A 22,762-nucleotide genomic window follows, 5' to 3' on the forward strand; every position below is an offset into this window, starting at 1 on the left:
GGTCCTGTGGCCAGGCTTCAGTGACACTGCTGCCTTCCCACCAAAGCTGCCCCTTGGAGCGGGAGGCGGGAGGCGGAGGCGTGTAGGCCCCTCCTTCTTCATGCACGCCAGCTGGTGTGAGCCTCACTGTCATTAGGGTTGTGTTTAAGGATGTCGCATGAGAAGTGCTGGTGGCAGGGCTCTTCAGCTTCTGGGCAATGAGGACTCCCATCCCTGTTACACTTTCAGTAGGAAGCATCTCTGCCTGCAACCCCTCCAGGTGTAGTAAGAGAGGACTCAGACATAGGTGGAGTTTCTTGAGTAAATGTTAGCAAAAATATGCAAAAGGATGAGTATACAAGGTTTTAGCAGTAGAGAGAGCATCTCTGTCCTAGGAGACAGGAATGCAGACTGGGTGAGCTGTAGTCTTTTTAGAAGGTGGTCACCATTTTTTTTTTTTTTTTCAATTAGGAAACTCAGTCGGTATGTTCCAAACTCAGTCAGCTATAAGCATGTACAGAAAATAGAATATGGTTTTCTACATAGAATATCTCGAGTGACTCTGTCATCTTTATAAAATTCCAAGTGAAATAACCCTCTTTGGATATTGTTTATATGAAAACTTGGACAAAGTAGACCCTTTTGGCTATAAATGTCAAGAACAGGTGCCCTGGCAGGTAAAGGCAGGTAAGCAGCCTCCATTTCACTGTTCTATAACCATAAAGTCTATTACTATCTGGGCACACTAACTATTGTTAATTTTTGAGTTAGATAGTCAAGGATTATGGCAAAGAGTTTCAAGCCTTAAAGTGCATTGTGATCGCTTACTGAAGGTACCCCCAGACTGGGGCGCCTGGGTGGCGCAGTCGGTTAAGCGTCCGACTTCAGCCAGGTCACGATCTCGCGGTCCGTGAGTTCGGGCCCCGCGTCAGGCTCTGGGCTGATGGCTCAGAGCCTGGAGCCTGTTTCTGATTCTGTGTCTCCCTCATCTCTCTGCACCTCCCCCGTTCATGCTCTGTCTCTCTCTGTCCCAAAAATAAATAAATGTTGAAAAAAAAAAAATTTAAAAAAAAAAAATAAATAAAAACTGCTCCAAAATGCCATGGTTCTCTAGAAGCTGTACCAAACAGGAAGCTACTGTGGGTAATTCCTTACAAATTTATAATCAGATTAAGGCGGAGGTCATTATGATAGAGACAGCAGGCAGGGAGTGTGCAGGGGTGGTGTGGTATCATCCTGCCATTCTCTTACCTCCAAAGCTATTATCGTTTACGAATGAAATGAGCACACTGCCAATTCTGACTCCAGGTCATTAACCAAGGAGGTAAATTTAATAAAATCCCAGACTAATCCAGACAATTGGTGGCCAACTAGGAACTTTCTCATCATGTTCTTAAATTATATTCACTGTTGCAACATGCTGACGGATTCAAAATCAATTATCATGCTGGAGAATACTATGCATGAGTCAGAAGAAATGAGCTAGATTTGCATATGGCAACATAGAGAGATCTCCAAAACAAAGGAGTGAATACAAAAATAAGGTACAGAATAAGATAGATAGTGAAATACCATTTACGGATATAACATGCGTCGTATTCAGTGCTACCTGTTTTGCAAGCGGAACACATGTCTAAGTGATAGTAGATATATGTGCATTAAATAGACTAAAGCAAGTGCCTATGTCGGAGGAAGGCAGATGGAGACTGGTGGTGAGGGATAAAGGAGAAAAACAACAAACAAACCAGACCAGCACCTTGTCACAGATCAGTGCTGACTGTGGATCTCGAATTGAGAAGTGGGATAGACTCAGTTCTCGGCCTCTTAGGAGCAAAAGGAAAAATGTTAAAGACTCGACATCTGCCCTGAGGAATTGCAAATTTGGTAGGAGTCACATGTGTGAAATAAATAAGACATTATATATTCATGAGTTAGATAGGAAGTACTACGATAGCTGAGAGAGTATAGAGAAAAAAGAAAAAAAAATGACAAAACTTTAAGACAAAACAAAAAAAGAGGAAAAGGCAAATGTTCTGTGGTGTCTGCCGATGGTCCTCAGAGGCATTCCACGGTGTGGCTGTCTTTGGAAGTTCCTTATTTTCATCATTTTCCAACGGTCTCCAGGAACCAACATTAGTCTAGATCTCCCAATCCTGTCGCAGTTCCCAAGGACTGTCGTGTTTTACTTCATTCTTTTCCATACGCATCAGAGATATGATTGAACTTTGCTTAAATGAGGAAAATGTTATGTTTACCTAATTTCATTTATTTCTTCTTTTTTGTACTGATTTTTTTTTAAATTTTTTTTTCCCAACGTTTTTATTTATTTTTGGGACAGAGAGAGACAGAGCATGAATGGGGGAGGGGCAGAGAGAGAGAGGGAGACACAGAATGGGAAACAGGCTCCAGGCTCTGAGCCATCAGCCCAGAGCCCGACGCGGGGCTCGAACTCACGGACCGCGAGATCGTGACCTGGCTGAAGTCGGACGCTTAACTGACTGCGCCACCCAGGCGCCCCTGTACTGATTTTTTATACGAATTTTGAATATAGGTCACACACCATGTTACAGTGGTTTCAGGCGTATAACATAGTGACTCGACAAGTTTATACCTTATGCTATGCTCACCACAAGCATAGCTACCATCTCTCCCCATACAACACTGTTACAATATCACTGGCTATATTCCTCATGCCGTGCCTTTTTTATTCCTGTGACTTACTCATTCTATAACTGGACCCCTCTCTCTCCCACTCCCCTCCCTGGCTCTGTGAGGTCAGGCAATATTTGCAAAAATTTCCAATACCTAAGTGTGCTCTCCTATTGAACATCAGTTAAGGTGATGTTAACTGCTGGAGTAGATGTGCCCCTTTTTTTTAAGTAGAGGCTTAAAGGTGATGTCACAGTACAATGATGGTTCTCCTGGATTGCTGGCTCTCCTCCGCGCAGTGACTCAGAAACCCAGTTTCGTCAGTCGTGAATCTGTGCCATGTTATACACATGAATCTCAATCTGCCCTGGGAGCCTTTTCTGCTCCAGCCAGGTAGAAGAGGAAAGAAGATGCAAGATTATGTTTGAATATTTTTGATTGTCCAGGATTGGAGGAAGCATTACGTTACTTATTATTCCCAGACCATTGACGAGAGTTCAGTTGTAGAACTGTCAGGAAGGCTGGGAAAGGTAAATATATTTGTATGCTCAGATACATGGGGAGATGAGTCTGCTGAATAACTTCTGTGTATTTGTTTATTTGCTTGTTTGTTTCTTTATTTACACCCATCTCTTATTCATAAGAGGTGTAGAAATGGGGACTGATAAAGGTAATGGGAAATATACCTTTGATTCCACTTGATATATTTGATGTGTTTAACCAGAAGTTGGGCAGAGAATCTGTGCCTTTTGAAAGTCTTCCTCATCAACCTTCACTGACCATAAAATGAAGAAAGTTTCATGGACAGAACAGCTGTATGAATTAGAAGGTCTAGTAATCCTTCACTAGAAAACATATTCTTGTATGTGCCCCACAAGGGTAGTACTCAGCGTTACCCCTGTCTTCCCTTCAGCTGCCTTTCTGACTTCTCTGAGCCAGCATCTAGATGTCTGAATCTTCCAGCCTTGGCCAAAGTTTTTAGATTTTACCCCGAGCAGCCCACACCTTTGAGACTTGCCTGACTCTTTATGCCTCAGCTAATTCCTTTGGCCTCCACTTCTTGACAGCCTGAATTTCTCTGCCTACTTGTTTCAACCCAGGCTGTGCCTGTGTGAACTTTCCTTTTAACTTGTGTGAGTCAATAACGGGCTGTCTCCTGAGACATAGCTACATTCTGGGTTGCTCTAGAAGTCCTGCTTATACTATAAATCCTTACATAAGACTTATTATATAAGTCCTGCTGAGCACTATTTTGTTGTTCTCTTCATCTCAATGTGATTATGGTATATACTAATTGCTGGGATTCCTATGTGAAATCACTACAAAAGAGCTGAATATTTTATCCTACATATATTTGCCTTGATGAGAAAAGTGCTGAGTCATCTAGGTAGTTCAAGTAAAAATTTGAATTTGAATCATGAAAGGAAGTTCTCCTGGGGACATTTGCTCCAGTGTTTCTGCCGCACATTCAGAAATTTGCTCATCATATTTGGTAACTGTTCAAAATTCTCTGGAGGGAACTGAGACAAGTTTTCAACATAGGAAAATTCATGTGACTGAATATAAACTTTATTTCTTTGGCCAGCCTGGCGTCTACAATATGTGCAGCCCGGTAATCAATTCATGATACAAATATTGATAATATATCTGTTTCTTACATATTTGCATGAACTAATCAATCATATATAGTGTAATAATTTCTTTGTCTTTGGTTGATAAAGGTTAGGTACCGGTAAACAATAGCCTGTGGGTCAAATTCAGCCCCATGCCTGTTGTGGTAAAGTTTTACTGGAACACAGCAATACTTATTTCTTCACGTATTATCTATGGCTGTTTTCACGCTATGGCGGCAGAACAGAGTAGTTGTAACAGAGGCTGGACGGTCCTCAAAGTCTGTAATATTTAGTCTCCTGCGCTTCGCAGAAAAAATTTGCCTGCTCTCACTTTAGCAGAATATATTGAAAGCATATGATTCCTAACAGTGAGCAGACGGCCAATAAATGAGTTTTCTATTCCCATCTTCCTTTGCTTGTATTATTTCTTCTACCTGGAATGCAATGACTCTTCAATCATTTCTTTCTTTATTCACAAGTATTCATTATGTGCCTGTTATGTGGCAGGCACTGCTTTGGTGCTGGGATAGTGTAGATAACAGAATCGACTGTCTTCATGGACCTCACATTCTACTGGGGTGGGGAGACACAAGCGGATGTACAACATCATGTCTCCTCCTGATTCATGCCGTGAAAGTAAATAAAGCAGGTACAGAGGTCTCTCTGCCTGTTTAATTTGTATTCAACCGCAAAGTCTTGCAAAGCCCAACTTCCTTCACGAGATTATCCTTGGTCTCCCCATTTGCTCATTGCCTCTTTCCCTCTCTGTAAAGTCCCAGCTCTTTTTATTTGGTATTTTTAAGGCATTTATGTCATTCTACCATCAACTGGAGCTCTTTGTTGATGTTTTTCTTCTCCACCATAGATGCGAGACCACCATAGATTGTGAGGTCATAACAATGAGGCAATTTTTTAAATTTCTCAACAGCAACTAACACGGTGTCTGAAAATTGCTAGGAAATCGGTATATTCCAAAATACGGATCTACCAATGGAGGTTTGTAGTACACGACATTTTGATGCATCTGCGTCTCAGTCTGTAGTCTTCCCGAGTTTGTGACCATCACTGTGACCCATCATCATGTGCACCAATGGAAAGAGGGACTTTCCCATATTTTCAGAAGCTGGGATCTCTTCAGGAATTAACTACACCCACAAGTCCGTTTGGGCCATAAGATTTATCTTTTCTCTTGATAAAGAAATGAGATAACTTTTTCTTTTTCTTTTTTTTAATTTTTTCTTTAAATTTTTTTTTCAACGTTTTTATTTATTTTTGGGACAGAGAGAGACAGAGCATGAACAGGGGAGGGGCAGAGAGAGAGGGAGACACAGAATCGGAAACAGGCTCCAGGCTCTGAGCCATCAGCCCAGAGCCTGACGCGGGGCTCGAACTCACGGACCGCGAGATCGTGACCTGGCTGAAGTCGGACGCTTAACCGACTGCGCCACCCAGGCGCCCCGAGATAACTTTTTCTTAATTGATTACACCCTGAATTTACCCCAGTAAGAGGGAAAAATTCAACCTGGCTCTGCAGGTTGACGTCGCCGCGCCCGGGAGCAGTGACATCGGGTAGCTCCACGCCCAGGCCTGCAGCCTTCGAGGGTGGCTGGGTGCTTCAAGAGGATCAGGAGAACATCAACCTGGAGAAGGCGGAGCACGCCCAGCAGCCTCCTGCCCGGGCTGGGAACCCGTGCCTCCCAGCACCACCGTAGAGCCCAAGACAGGGTGGTTTGCACCTCTTAAGGATCTTCCTCTAAATGATGAGCATGCACCTGTTCCTCCCTGGAAAGCCAACAGTCAATAGCCTGCCCTTACCATTCACGTGCATGAAGCAGAAGAAGAGACACAAAAGAGGCCACCTCCATCTAGAAACAAAACAGAACATGAAAATGTCCTGGCTTTTAGCTCAGCTATTACTTTATCAGGGCCAAGAAAACTGCTGGTACCCCTTCATTATCCAGTGGATGGTAGTTCTGAGTCACCACATACTATGGGCAAGTTGCACTAGAAGACGAAAGCCAGTGGGTGTTCCTGAAGTGACAGGCAGCCGTGAGGACATTCACACATACCTTAGGGAAGTGGAGGTTAAATGTAAGCCTGAAGTGGGCTACATGAAGAAACAGCCAGACGTCACTAACAGTAGGAGGGCTATGCTTGTGGACTGGTCCATCAAAGTAGGAGAAGAATGTAAACTACAGAATGAGACCCCGCATTTGGCTGTAAACGACATTGCTGGGTTCCTTTCACCCATGTTGGCTCGGCGTTGGCAGGAAAATTTCAGCTCTCGGTGGTACCGCTGCTGTGCTGTTAGCCTCCAAGTTTGAAGAAATGCACCCCAGAAATAGAGTCTGTGCACATCACAGGTGATACCTATACCAAGAAACCAGCCCTGAGGACGGAGCACCTAGTTATGAAGGTACTTTGCTTTTGACCTAGCTACACCAAGACTTTCTTACCTGATGTTTTCTGCACCAGCAGTCTGCAAACCACAAAGTTGAAAGTTTGGCGATGTTTTTGGGAGAATTAACTTTGATGGATGCTGACCCACACCTAAAGTATTTGCCATCAGTGATTGCTGGAGGGGGCTTTCATTTAGCACTCTACAGTCACAAGACAAAGCTGGCCTGAAACTTTAGTTCCAAAGACTAAAGATATATACCCTGGAAGGTCTCCATCCCTGTCTCGTGGACCTTCACCAGATCTACCTCAGAGGACCACAGCATGCACAACAGTCCATAAGAGGAAAGAACAGAAGTTCAAAGTATCCTGGTCTTTCTCTTCTGGAGCCACCAGAGACACTAAATGTGTAGCAGTGAAGACTGCCTTTGTTTTCTACGATGTAAATAACTCATTGTATACGGTGTCCAGCTTTTCTAAGGTTTTAAGTTTATAATCATGTCTAAATACAGAAGTTATTTATAAGGCCAAGTACAAATTATGGTATGCATTACATTTTAAATGGTTTTAATTTGTATCTTTTGTACGTGTAACTATCTCAGATATTTGGCTAATTTTAAGTGATTTTGCTAAAGTATTAATGATGCCAGCTGTCATCATAATGGGAATTAGTAAATGGATTTGGGGAATTTGAAAAAAAAGGAAGAAAGGGAAGAAGTTGAAACAAGTAGTTACCAAACAGGTAATTAGATGAGAAATTCTTGGCTTTCTGTTGCTGTGTTAAAACACACACACACATATGCGTGCACACACACACACACACACACACACACCCTTCAGAGCTCATGGGCTGATCTGTTGGGAAGAAAATAGGTTACTTTGTTGGAAAGAAACCAGCACTGGCAGTTGCATTAATCAGTGCTTAGAGATCAGCCAATTTCTCCCATGCGTGGGATGAATGGGGTTATTCAGGAAAGGGCATCTGGGCAGGAAATGGAGGAGTTGTAGCTAACAGAGCCAGGCTAGCCCCTGAGAGTGGAAGGGAGATCTGTCATCAGAACAAATGAGCATCAGCGAGGTGAGGGAGAGGCCAAAGGTGCTTCTAGAAGGTGAGTGAGAAGGAAATGAAAGGTTGCAACCTGTTATCAATTAGTAGAGTTCTTGGGGCAAAGCCACGAGCAGAGACAGGCTGTGGGTCACAGGAGTCCTGTATCACACTCATCACTGAGCCTCCATGGAAAAGATGCGTCTCTGTGTGTGACCTTTGTCCTAGAAGTGACTTATTGCCTCATTCTCATCAGCACCATTACCAGCGGTCCCCACTATTTCTCAGCACTAGGAGGAAAGAGCCAGTAGTGAGGTTCTGTAATGGCTAATAAAACTATAAAATTCCTAGATGCCTTTCTTTAGCTTCTATCTCTGGATACCCAATTTAACAGAAATAGAAAAATCTGGAAATTTCTGTTCACTGCGGGAGTGTTTCTATATTGGAGACATGACAGCAGCCAAATTGCCATGGGAACTTTGGTAAGATTCTTTCCTCAGCCCACAGGATAAGCCTTCTCTTTGAACTCGGGAGGGTTTCCTGGATGACCCAAACTTGTTCCCACTGTGCTGCAATCACACGTCCTTGAACAAAGCCATCCAGGACTCTGGTCTCTTGGGATGCAGGCTGTGTTCTTGAGGAACAACCTGTTTTCTGGAACAACCTGCAGACACCTGGGACAGGAGCAACCTCTGGGACAGATAGTGTAACACGTGGTCAGGCAGTGGGTTTGCCTGCCCTGTGGGTTTATATCCCTGTGTGTTTCAAGGCTTTCCCGTGAGGGTTGTACCTGCAGAGTCTCGTGTTTGTGCATATTGATAAGATGAGACTGATTTCATTCCTAGAATCCTATGTCCATATTTCTAGTAAAGTCTAGTAAAGTCTAGTAAAGTCATATTTCCCAGATGAGCTAGTAGGAAAACAAAAAATGTGATCTTTGGAATGTAAAGATAATCCCTATGCACTATTGATGAGCTTATGGCTATCTATAATGACAAACAATAACATTTTCCTTGTAGTAAATATAAGTACCTTTGTATACTATCAATATTAGTAATATAATAGCAATTATTAACTGAATACTTACTATGTGTCTGGCACTAATTGCAAGCACTTTAAAAATGTAACATTTACAATAACACTATGAGGTAAATACTAATATTATCCCCATTTTACAGATGAGAAAAGTGAGGCTTAGTTTCAATAACTTTTGCAAAGACTTCTGGCTAGCAAGAGGCAGATTCTATAAACCTAAATCCAGAACGCTGCCTTGTAGCCTCCACGTTATAATCACTCCTGTTTGCACAACTAAAAAGTGAAGGAATGGGGCTTCGAACCCAGACAATCTGACTCAGAGTCGTCACTGTTTCTTGTGCACTACGTTTATATTTTTATCTGTGTTTACACATATTTTCACCAGATGTATCGAATCAGGTGCTAGCTCTTTTTCGATTTGGGGACAGGTGGAGGTTAGAAGAATTCACAGCCTATTGCTTAGTAGCTAGGGACTGTCTGGTATAGATGAGTTATACACATTTATGGGAAAATGAGACTTTGTATTTATTGTATTTCCACGTAGAAAGAATCACAGGCTTTTTTTAAAATTCATACTTGTAAACAAATGTGGCAGCAAGATGGCAACGATATGTATTTCAAGCACTACCAAGCTGCACTGATATTCTTGAGACTGTGCAACAATGGATTCAACTCTAAGAGGGAAAAGAAAAATACAGTCATGAGGAGTGCGGGCATTGTCAATGATGTCTTACCTGAAATGATGAACTTATTAACATTACGTATAATTTATGAACAATTTAATCTATGACTTTTCAAAGTTATCTAAAATGTTTCATAGGTCAGACCTGTTTGGCTGGATCTGTACTACAAGAATGTAACAGTAAGAGAGTCCTCATCTTTCTTTATATTCAATGTCAGGAAACAGAGAGGGTTTATAATTTGTGATTAAAAATTAGAAATAGTCAAATGCAGCTAGCTTACTTGAAGCATTTTCTTCCACGTGATGAACCAGCAGATAGCTTTTCTGTTTAGCTAACAAAGAGAAGGGGTTTACGGCACAGTTTCTGGAACAAAGGAATTTGAGATCCAAGTACTCTGCTTCATAATTTTCCCTTAATGCAAACAAAGTGAATTCATTCTCTGATTTAATCATTTCCACTCTCAAATATGTGACTTATAGCATTCTCTTTCCACAGAATTTGCCAAAGGTTTATTTAAGGCATGTCTTAGTTTGAATCTAAAATTCCACGAAGTAAACAAGCCCATAGGCCCTGGGCAAAATGCTGAAGTAGGATTCTTTAGATCCTGAGTCCAGTCTCTTGCCCTTCTATCTGTTTCTATCTGTACCATTCTGCAAGCCCATTGGAAAGGTGCTGAGGCCCTCAAGGTAGTGGTCCATGTGGTAGTCATTCGTTCAATGGATACTTTTGTCTGCCTTCCAGATACATGGTAGATTGCACTTCCTGGCTTGCTTGGAGTTTGGTGGGGCCATGTGACCAGTTCTGGCCAATGAGTTTTATTTAGATATGTATGTCATTTCTTATCAGAGCATTGCCAGTGCAGCACCCTCCAGAGCTCTCTTTCCCTCTGCTTCTCTCTCCCTCAGTGAGGAGCGTTATATAATTGTCCTATCAGCCAGATTTGTAGAATAGGGGTGTCTTGGAAAAGAGCTGATGCAGGGATCACGTACCATGAGCAAGAAATCAACTTTCTCTTCTTAAACCACTGGGATATGGTGGTTCTGGGTGTTACCAGAACATAAGCAAACCTGCTGCGGGACCAGTATTACCTGTTAGATGTGTGGAATAGCCAAGCCTAAGAATCATCAAGATAGTCCTGAGGAACAATAAGATGGAGGGATAGAAGACTTTCTTCATATATTAAGCTTTATTATAAAGCTATAGTAATTAAAACGGTGCAGTATTGTTAATATCATAAACAAAATAGACAATGATAGAAAAACCAGAGTTCAGAAGCAGCCCCAACTGTGCAGGGGAATTCTGTATTTGACACAGGTAGTGTTGCAAATCACTAAGGAAAAATAGAATTGTCAAGAAATGGTGCTGGAAAAGGTGGTTTCCATAGTGGGGAAAAAATAAACTTAGTTCCATAACTCATACACAAAAAATAATTCCCAAGTGATTAAGAAGTTAGATGTGAAAGATAAAATTTTTAAATTTCATTGGAAGCTTTGAGTAGGGAAAGAATTCTTAAAGGAGATAAAAATGATTGATGATGTAGATTACATTAAAATTAAGAAATCAAGTGCTTCTATCAAAATATGTGGAATGATAAGTCACATTTAGCAATGCATATACTTTGCAAAGGATTACTTATTGTAAAGAAAAAGACGACAGAATGATAATTCACTTCATAGGCATAAGATCACAGCCATTTCCCCCAAAGAGGAAGCACAAATGGCAGAGATAAAACACACACACACACACACACACACACACACACACACACACACACTCACACCAGGAGAATGAACATTAAGTGCATATAAAATCTCAAAAATTAAGAAGCCTGTCAATACCAAGTATAGATGAGGATGTGATATATAGGAATTCTCATTCACTTTTTATAGGAGTATAAGTTGGTACAACTACTTTGTAAAACAATTCTTTCATTCTTGTGTAAAGCTGAACATTTCATTACAACTGAGTAACTTCACTCACAGGTGTCATGAAGAAATACTTCATGTAGTAAGATGCAGGTGATGGTAGAACCATCATGGACAGCATTGTAGAGGTGAGAGATATGGGGAGATATTGGTCAAAGGCTACAAACTCTGCAGGTTGAGCAGGTTCTGGAGATCTAATGTACAGTGTCGTGATTATACTTAAAATACTATATTTTATGCTTGACATTTACTAAATTAAATGTTCTCACTGAGCACACACAAAATGATAATTATATGAGGTGAAGGGTATGTTACTTAGCTTTATTGTGGTGATAATCTTGCAGTGTGTGTGTATCTCACAACATTGTGTATATCATAAATACATAGAAGTTTTATTTGTCAATTATGGATTGATAAAGCTGGGGGGAAAAAGACAAATGCAAGAATGTTCTGAGAAGCACTGTTTGTAAGAGCAAAAATTCTGAAACAATCAAACTGCCATTGACAGGAATATGATTAATTGTGGAATATTTTTTCAATGTGGGTGAAAATAAATGAATTTAACATTCAATTGAATGTTCATTCAAGTGAATTCATCATTATAGATGAATACTTGAATGCTGAATGAGAAAAATAAGTCATAGAATAATCCGTACAGCAAGATAACATTTTAAAAAATGTTTAAAAACAAGAACAACTAAACAACATATTGAGAAGGAAGCGAGGGAATGAATGAGTCAGGGAAAGGGCATGTACAGATACAGTGATTTTGGTAATACTCCAATTGTTAAGTGGGCGATAGTTCCATACATGTTCATTTTTTATTGTACTTTCTCCTTATGTATGTATTACATATGGTATAATTATATATGTGAAAAAATATAAAATAGTTATCTCATGTATATTTTCCCAAAGATCTCATATAGGAAGAATTTTTCAAATAAATATCCAATGGAGTTTAAACAAAAGATATCTCTTCATTGGGAATCTCTTTCCAGCAAGAAGAAAATTCTTCATCGTCTGAGCACCTTTTAACAGTGATCAAAATTAGAGTTGTCGCTCCCAACATCCTTTATTTCTGATTTCATTGTTCATGAATGCCTCTGACATTCTCAAATGGTAAATAACAGAAAAATTCTTCCCCTGGCAGCCCATTCTTTTCCTCCTTTTTCTTCTCCTCTTCTTCCTCCTGTCTCTCTTTTCTTTCCATTTCTTTAATTTCAAACCAATTATTTATCATTTGTTGCTTTATAGTTGTTACTGATTTTTCTTAGCTGGATATACATCATTTCTAAGATATTTGCCCCTAAAATACTTTTTTTCCAATTTAGAACACCTTCCTCAGATGATAGCTTATCTTTTCAATGTTTTCATTTAGGTAATTCAGGTAATTCTTCCATGCCTCTGTGTCAGAGCTTGGAATTTCCCTGGAACTCCACAAACTACAACAGCCAACATTCATGTAGCACTTATTATGCTCTAGGTTCTAGTCTGTTTCTTCATTCAGTCCTCATGGAAACCAGACAGTGTTCTCCCATATTGCAGATGAGAAAGCTGAGGCACAGAGAAGTTCACAACCACAAATGACAAAGCTGGGATTCAAACCAAGCAGTCCAGGTATAGATTCCATGCTCTCAACTAACTACCACATCATCACGATGCCCCTTTGATTTTCTATCAACCAGTTTTCTGTCTGAAGCAAGAAGATTATCTATTGCTTACAATAGCAAATTTTCCATTGGGTATCTTTCAACTTACCAGTATTGACTCTCTCTCTGATAAGATATGTGCCTTTACCAAGATTGGTGCCTGATTTGCAGATACTTGATGGGCTCTATCAGATCCTGGAATATACAAGTGTAACTAGTCTAGCCCGCTAGACTTCTTTTGCCTAGCCACCAGATTCTGTCCCCCATGCAATAAACCTTACCAGTTTCTTGGACCCTGCAGAGAGAATATTTTACATATAAGTAAATATGCATATTTTAAAAGTCCTCTTGAATATTAAACATTCATTTTGCACTCAATTTCATGTGAGGTACTATGCTAACCCCTTTCATTTAATCCTTCCAACAACTCCAAGAAGTAGGTTTTACTCTATCCCCACTTTGTAGATGAGAAGACTGAGGCACAGAGTCACAAACTGTACAAAGCACAGCTGATATTTAAACCCAGAGAGTCTGGGGGCGCCTGGGTGGCGCAGTCAGTTAAGCGTCCGACTTCAGCCAGGTCACGATCTCGCGGTCCGTGAGTTCGAGCCCCGCGTCGGGCTCTGGGCGGATGGCTCAGAGCCTGGAGCCTGTTTCCGATTCTGTGTCTCCCTCTCTCTCTGCCCCTCCCCTGTTCATGCTCTGTCTCTCTCTGTCCCCCCAAAAAATAAATAAACGTTGAAAAAAAAAAAACCCAGAGAGTCTGACTCTAAAACCCAATGCTTCTCATTATTAGAATATATTGTCTCTCCATGCTGAATGAGAAAAATGAGATAATATAGTCCACATGGAAGAAAAATTATCTCCATTTCTCTGGAGAGAATAAAATGTGGACTTTGTTTCTTTCTGTCTCTTTTTTAAAACATCTTCAGTGAGATATAATTTGTGTACCATAAAATTTACCCATCCATAACATTTATCCATTCAAATGTATAACTTAATGATTTACAGTGTATTCACAGAGTTATGCAACCGTCACCATAATGTCCATTTAGAACATCTTCGTCATGCCAGGAAAGACACCCTGTACCCCTTAGCATCCCTCTCTGTCCACTCTGCACCCCTCCCCTGGCCCTAGGAAAGCACTGATATACTTTCTGTCTCTATAGATTCTCCTATTCTGGATTTTTTCCATAAATGGAAGCATATAATACATAGCCTTTTGTACTGAGTTCTTCCACTTAGTATAATGGTTTCAAATTAATTGTTCAATCCCTGACACGTGCTTTTAGCAGGCAGTTAATATTTCCATCTTGTGGACTTTTCCCTGTCTCTAGTTTCCCAATCAGTTCATACCTCTGGTGTAATAACTGGAGAAACAGGTCAGCCCTGCTGGTGCTTTTGTGGCCCTTATGTGATATCTCATATGAAGGCTAGTTTTCCATCTTCCAACTGGCTCTTCTGGATCGTGGAATGATGCTTTCGGTCACCCAGATCCTGCCTGTGGTGCCACGTGCTTGATGTCCAGGGCTTTTTTGTTGCTCTTGGTCACATTTACATGCTCACCCATTGCTTTTTTCAAAGCAGGAATCATGGTGTCAGGTAGCCAAATATAGAAATGCTTCTAGCTCCAGCCTGGACCAGCACACCCAGATTCTTCCATTGGAACTAGCACACCAACACAGTCATGTTTTAGAGTACTTGGGATCTCTTTAGGCCAGCAGAACTTGGATCAGACAACCCTAGTCTTCACTAATAGTCTTTCTTAACTTTGGATTTTAGGGAGCAGGTATGGGGGGGGTCTTTGTTCCTTCCCTCTCAAAATACCTCGAGAAAAATCATTGAACTTACTTTACCTTCTTCTGGCATCGGTTCTACACTTCAAAAGCCTACTAATTAGACAATTTTTAAAAGTCTGTTACATACACTTCTAGAACAATGAGCGCCTATCAGATAAGGAAGACCCCTTAAAATTCTTCTTTCATTACGGCAGACCCTTTCCAAGGTGACTGGCTCTGTCCAACTCGGCAAAGAAGTGGCACATGGCTTCAGCACCCTATTACATAATGTAAGATTTTCCATCTGATAAATAATTCCTTTTCATTTTTAAAAAAGACCATCTACTGCATTGGCCCAGTGCTCTTCATATCTTCAGATATGTTTCCTTGAACTCCAGAATTGTGTTTGTGCATGGAGTGTGACGGTCTGGACTTGGAAGTTTGCTCATTCACATTCGTTTCTCCTACTGCTAAGTTAAGCTCTCATGTTTCCTTTGCAAAGAGATGGATTGTCTTGCCTTTTTTTTTTTTTTTTGTGGGTAGTTTTGACATTCTGTGTATTCCATCAAATTTTCTTTTTCTTTGACACAGCGAAGAGCAAGTAATTTAAAAGTTTAGAGAGAATTTGCAAAGATGAGGTATAGAGCAGTTTGAAAGAGATTCACTTGCTCTAAGTGCACCTGCAGATGATGTCTGCTGAGCCACTGCCAACCGTGGTGAGCACATCAGGCTGCCAGTCAGCAGGCTGAAGCATTGCTTGCAGAAGAATTAGAAGCCATCACTGTGGGATTTGGCCTTTACTGTGGTTTAAAAGTAGGGGGCATCACAAGTTCAGCAAGTTTAAATCCAGGGTCACCTGTATTAGAATTATGTGATGTGTATTTGCAATCGGAGAAGGTTTATTGTGCCAATTTTGTGGAGTCTTTTTTCCTTCTAGTTACCTGCAAGGTGAATTTACTTTTATTACAATGGATCTCAGCCAGTCTATGAGAGCAGGGAGAAGCCAGGTGAAGGAAGAAATTACCTTTCCTTGAGGAGTAAAGTAGCTCTTCCACATGTGTGATTTATGATTGTTTATCATGAAACGTTACCGACTATATTGGCCCCAAACCAGTTTTCATTTTCTGGTTAAGATTTAGAAAGAACCACGTCTACTCTGTCCCCTTCTGCCCACCACCCCCGCCCCCATGGCAGAGAGTTCCCCAGGGAGAACTTTGATGCTTGGACTTCTGCCAGCCTTTCCAGAGTGAGAGAGAGCACAGACCAGACAGGAAGCAGAGTGAGTCCTGTTTTGCCTGAGCTCTTTCATCAGGCTAGGTGATGATGATATATGAAAAGCTAGGCACTTTTCATATATGGAAAAATGAAATTAAAAGTCATATTTTTCAATTCACAATTTTTCTAGGCCACAATTGTGGTTGAACTATTGCTATAGATCTCAACAGATTGACAGAAAATAGGAGTGAAAAAGGAGACTTAACCCAAGAGACTATGGGAATAGAAAGCCTCGGGCTAGTTCATTATCCTTTCCCTTGAAGATAGGAGAGGAAGTTAAGGAATATTTACAAATCAGTTACTATAAAATGTCCAATAAGAAAGAACTTTAGGGGTGCCTGAGTGGCTCAGTCAGTTGAGCACCCAGCTTTGGCTCAGATCATGATCTCAAGGTTCATGAGTTCGAGCTCCACATGGGGGTCACTGCTGTCACCTTGTTAGTGCAGAGCCCGCTTCAGATCCTTTGTCTCTCCCTCCAACCCCTTCCCCTGCTCATTCTCTCTTTCTCAAAAAATAAATAAAATACATGAAAGAAAGAAAAAAAGAAAGAAAAGGAACAAACTTTAGCCAGGTGGGACAAATGTTCTTTGGAAATTACATCTGTTTGTATTCTGAACTACTATATTAAATTTCTCACTACTTACTTGCTGAAAAAGATAAGCCCTCCTGTGATGACTGCTATTTATCTACAAATATTCATGGCTATCTCTTATGGAAATGTAACCCTTACCCATGTGTCTGTGATTGTTGCAAAACTTTACATTGTTTTGGTAAGAATTCTTATTTATTCATTATAAGTTAAAGAAGAAAATATAATTTATTAGAAAATGTTATAGAAATTAAATTAATTCACCTCAATTTTGATGTGCACACTGTGATGGTTAACTCAGTGTTCATGACATGGTTGGCTTTACTCTGTCACCTCAGTAAATAAATGGCAAGAATTCACTTGTTGGTGGGAAGCATAAATGTTCCATGGTGTGACTTTTCTTCCTTTGTCCCCTTGAGCAAAACAAACCAGTGATCCAAGCAGATTCATTTCCAACCACATTTGCAATTTGTTTTGTTCTTGCTTATGCTATTATTTGTGGTCCTCATAAAACCCCTGAGAAAGAAATGGCATCATCTCCAGGGAAAAAAACCTCCTGTGAAAACAGAGGATTGAGAGTGAAAGCCCTGGTCCAAGGAAACACAGAAGGTGTCAGAGCCAGGAGCCAAACCCGGATCTGTCTTCCCTCATGTCCCAGCTCTTTCCATGGGCCCAGCTGCCTCCTGAGAGATCTGGTCGTCACAGCCAATTGGTTAACAGACCTACAGGATAAGTTTCTGCACTCATCATTCCATTTCCAAGGCCATGGGCTTGAAGTGTCCTTTATGAATTGCAAAACCAGCAGCTTCAATTTAAGGCTTGTAGGTTCTGGGGATGTGGTTGCTATTGCTTCTGCTGCTTCTTGGAAGCCAGCAAGATTTGGGTTCTGTTTGCGTGGACACTTGTGGTTCATTGCTGTGTTGGTGGTCCTGTTGGGGTGACCGTGAAGTTGGCTGAGCATCGGTGATTAGCCTCACAGTAAGGATTCAGATTGTCTGTTATGAATCCTGCCTCTTTAGTATCACTGCTCGCCCTCTCTTCATCATCAGTCCAGTTGCCATTGCCCTTATTGGTCTCATTTTCCCTTACTTGAACTACTGTGTTTCCATACTGATTTTTCTGCTTTTAACCTTTCTTGTAGATCTACCCTAAAACTGAATTTTCTTGAAATCAGAACTCATCATATTATCTCCATGCTGAAGATCCTCCCATGACTCACTTTTGCTTTCAGGATATAGTACCAGCTTCTTGGGATATCACATAAAGTTCCCCAAAGATTTTCAATCTCAGATGTTAACCCCCTTGCCATACACATCCTGTTCTTCAGACCTATCTAAAATACTTGCTGATTTCTGGACACACTGTGTTATGTAACATCGTCATGCCTGTCTTCCTGTTTTATCTTCTTCTTGGTATACCTCTGGGCTCTCCACTTTATGGTCTATCGCTCACAGTAGGAGTTCTGTGGGTATCTGCTTTTATCTGCCCACCATCCATCCATCTACCTCCTTTCCTATTATAATAATGGAATTCTGGGGATACCACCAGTCACGGCGTCTGTTTTACTGATCATAGGGGTGGGTATGTGACCTCAGGTATGGGTAGTCATAAAACCGTCTTGAACATAATGATTGGCCCAGGGTTGTCATGTGGACCAGATCAGGCCAATCAAACACTTCCCTGGGATTTTTCATATACAAACTAAAGAGTTTTCTCTTGGATTCTACTGCCACTGCTGTTGTTATTATATGGTTAATTATATTAAACACTTAAGATAGTACAAATTAACTGTATGAGCAAAAGCAGAACCACTTTTTCCCATGCTTCCTAACAAATGGAAGAGACTGAAGCAGAAAGCTGTTGTTTAGAATGAAACAGAAATGAAAAGATAGGGAGAAAGCCCTGAGGGCGTTGGTTCTTTGAGAACTGTCCTTTTTTTTTAAATATATGAAATTTATTGTCAAATTGGTTTCCATACAACACCCAGTGCTCATCCCAAAAGATGCCCTCTTCAATACCCATCACCCACCCTCCCCCCTCCCACCCCCCATCAGCCCTCAGTTTGTTCTCATTTTTTTTTTTATTTTTTTAAAAATTTTTTTTTTTCAACGTTTATTTATTTTTGGGACAGAGAGAGACAGAGCATGAACGGGGGAGGGGCAGAGAGAGAGGGAGACACAGAATGGGAAACAGGCTCCAGGCTCTGAGCCATCAGCCCAGAGCCCGACGCGGGGCTCGAACTCACGGACCGCGAGATCGTGACCTGGCTGAAGTCGGACGCTTAACCGACTGCGCCACCCAGGCGCCCCTGTTCTCATTTTTTAAGAGTTTGAGAACTGTCCTTTACTGCCAGTAGACCTGGGTAAAAGTTAATTAACTTCCCTAAGCTCTGGTATTTTTTCATCTACAGAATGAGGAAAATGTAAGTAATACTGCCTACTAGGATTCTTATGAAGATTATGAAACAATGCATATCAAGTGCTTAGTACCATGCCTGGCGTAGAGTAAATGCTTAATAAATGTTAGAAATAACTGTTATAAGGAGAGAGCGTCCTCTTCCTTCTCATTCATAGTGATCCTGGGGCTTCTCTGTTTGCATTTAGGCCTATTCATCACTGACTGGCTAATTGTGGGACCATTTCCCTTCTCCTAGTATCCTCTTGGCCCATCAATCAGGCTAAATACCATTTTTTAAAATTCTGCATCTTACTCACCTTTACTTCACTCGTTTGAGGCACTCAAATGAGTTAACTTAAATCTTAATAAAAATACTTTGAGGGGTGCCTGGGTGGCTCAGTCGGTTAGGCATCCAACTCTTAATTTCGGCTCAGGTCATGAGCTCAGGGTTCGTGAGATCAAATTCCACATTGGGCTCTGTGCTGACAGCAAGGAGCCTGTTTGGGATTCTCTCCCTCCCTCTCTCTCTGCCCTTCCCTGCATATGCTCTCTCTCTCTCTCTCTCTCAAAATAAATAAATAAGCATTTAAAAAATACATTGAGAACATTTTCATTTAATTGCAGTGATATTAAAATGTTTAAGGTACTAAAATGCACGAGGAAATGGGACCACTGAAGATGTTTGTGTGGTTACTGGAAATCTAATACATTATAACACAACATAATTTTGATTGTTTGAAGCACGAAATTATCCAGTAGGTATATTACGGTAAGCATGTATGTAACAAGGGCATTCTGCAGCAATTCAGCCTGCTCAGCACAATTTCTCCAACAAGTTGCAATACTTTTCTCTTATTAACAGACTGACCTCATATTTTTATGGGAAAATTGATAAACTTTCCTTCTTGGTGTCCTCTTAAGATGCATATGGATGGTATTTTCAAATGGGTAGCCAGTAACTCCTTCCATTCCTCTCTCCTGTGTCTCTGACCCAGGTCTTTAAAGAAATATCACATCAACATCTCTGTCCTCTTTTCTTTTAGCTTGCCTAAGATCTAAGCAAAATTCCCCCCCCCAAAAAAAAAATCCACTGGGGAGGTTGGGGTGGAGAGGTACTAATGATTTCTGCTATTTCTCTTTAATTTAGTCCTGTTTTGCCTGCCCTAGAGAACAGTCATTGGCAAGAGCTAACTTGACGGTGGTAAAGTGATAGAAGAACCCTGGACAATAGGAGGGGACCTGAATCTCCTGGTCTTGGTTCTACCATTTTCTGTGTGACCTGGAGTAAGTCCCTTCTCCTTTCTGGGTATCATCTTCCTCATCTATAAAATGAGAAGCTTTTACTAGAGAAGCTTTTTCTAGGTATACGTACAGCCTAAGGATGACTTTAATATTTCAGAATCAATATGAACCTGAATTGCTTACCCTTTATCCCTGTTTTACTTTTAAAATATTGAGCATTATTTAATTGTAGCTTTGCTAATTGCAAGGAACAGACTAGCCCAGATATCAGGGGAGGTTATTGAAGGACTACAGGGGACTGTACTGAGCATCCAGGATAGGAAATGAAGTTCTGCCAGGCCACAGGGAAACAATGGAAAGGCAGGCTTGGGCAGTCCCATTCTTGTCTCAGGGAACCTCAAGTTTTCCCAGTACTGCTTCATTTGGGCAGTGGCTCCATTCCCCTGCGTCCTACTGCAGACCCCTTTCTTCTAAATAACTTTGGATTTTCTGCTCCCTCCTAATTCCGAACTGTCTTGGCACAGTGCCAATGCTGACTAAACTGTTTGACCTTGAACTAAAAGGTCTCACGCCTTTCATGATCCAACTTCCTCAGACTCATAGAGACCTCTTTCTTCCACAGTCCTAAAGAGAGCGTCCACTTTTGAGTCAGGGGTCTATCCCTTGCCCAGTCAGTGGTACCAGCAGTCATGTGTGGCTCAGAGCCACTCCTTTCAGGGGCTGTGGACAAGATAGAGGCAGTGAGACACTAATGAGCATATCTACTAGAAGCCTGAAGAAAATCCAATTTAGGGGCTTGGGAACTCGAGATAGAACTTTGTATCATTTATCAAATCCATTGACAAGATTGAGGCTGCTAGTCAGTTAAGCACTCAGCAGTACTCACCCAACTCCCTCACAGAGGGATGACATCCATGTACTTGGTAATCTGTGAAGAATGCTGGTGGAAGCTACCACTGAGTATGTGCTCCATAACTGAGGACTCCCCCATCTCAAAGAGTTTCAGTCATGTTGTGGAAACAAAATAACCATTTATCCAGTGAAATACAAAAAAAAAAAAAAAAAAAAATGAGATGAATCATTAGATTTCAAAGAAGAGAAAACTCATTTAGGGTTGGGATTGGGGTTAGAAAAATCTTCCCAGGTATCTGCTGAACTTTGAGTGGTGGATAGAATTCAGATAAAATATGCAGAGGGAGGAGTGGAGAATGCATTCAGATTTCAAGAATATAAAAGGACACAGAGGCCAGATGCTGAGCTTTGTGGAGTTTTCCTTGTTAGGGTAGAAGGTTTGACAAGTGAATAGCAAAAGCCCTTGACCCTTCAGGATTTAAGTACCTCCAGGGACTCCTCTCATCAGTTGGGTGAAAGGTATAGCAACTCCTTGGTTAGGCAGAATCTAAGATGTTTAATGAGTATGGCTTGACTCAGAAATACTATCAATAACCCAGTTTGCCATGAACTCCAATGGATAACATTCTTTGTGAACTGATGATTAGAGGATATAGACACATGTTAGGTAAACACTGAGAAAATAACTATAGCTGTAGTCCTACTTCTCAGAAGAAGGAAGCCATGAAGGCAAGTAGACACTTGGTAGCAGGTGAGAGTGGCTAGTGGGCATATTTATGATCTAGAAAGTGGACTTTAAAGGACAGGGTGGCTTCCAGCTTGAGACTGTTCTGTTGGGATCAAGTAGACAATATTGCCCCGAAGCTTTTAAGAATAAAGAATTGCAAGGGTGCCTGGGTGGCTCAGTCAGTTAAGCATTCAACTCTTGATCTCAGCTCAGATCTTTATCTCAGAATCGTGAGTCAAGCCCCAGATTGGGCTCCATGCTGGGCCTGGGGTCTACTTAAAAAAAAAAAAATGAATGAAAAAGTGCATTATAAAGGAACAAGTTTCTGTATTGCCATAAACAAAACTTATTTCTTCCCTAACTTTCCCCATTACCTAAAACTATTGTATCTTGAGTTCAGAAACTGCTTGTATTTCCTAGTGAATATAGGATTCACCACTTTGGGGATGATAGATACATATACTGATGTGTTACTGTTGTGTCATGCTGTTGTGGAGCAGATATAGCTCTGTGTATCAGTTATCCACTGCTCTGTAACAAATTACTCTGAAATTTAGCAGCTTCAAACAATGAGCATTTATTATCTCCCAGTTACTGCAAGTAATCCAGGAATAGCTCAGATCAGTGGTTCTGGCTCAGGATCTCAAATGAGGTTGCAGTTAAGCTGTTGGTCAGGGCAGAAGTTATCTGAAGGCTTTACTGGGACCAAGTTCACTCACATGGCTTTAGGCAGGTCTCAGTTCCTCACAGGCTGTTGGTAGGAGACTTCAGTTCCTTACCACATGCGCCTCTCCTAGGTTCCTTGAATGCCCCGATAATATGACAGATGGCTTACTCCAGATTGAGTTGTGAGTTGTGAGTGTGTGTGTGTATGTGTGTGTGTGTGTGTGTGTGTGTGTGTGAGAGAGAGAGAGAGAGAGAGAGAGA

The 22,762-nt window shown here is 41.0% G+C and overlaps 1 pseudogene; it reads left to right on the forward strand.

Annotated features, from left to right (window-relative positions):
* The first annotated feature begins 1,661 nt into the window (after nt 1-1,661).
* On the forward strand, nt 1,662-7,150 carry LOC112868170 (cyclin-A2 pseudogene; annotated as a pseudogene).
* Nucleotides 7,151-22,762: the final 15,612 nt, after the last annotated feature.

This window comes from Puma concolor, chromosome D3 (assembly GCF_028749965.1).
Source record: "Puma concolor isolate L17-30 chromosome D3, mPumCon1.1.hap2, whole genome shotgun sequence".
In the NCBI taxonomy this organism is placed as follows: Eukaryota; Metazoa; Chordata; class Mammalia; order Carnivora; family Felidae; genus Puma; species Puma concolor.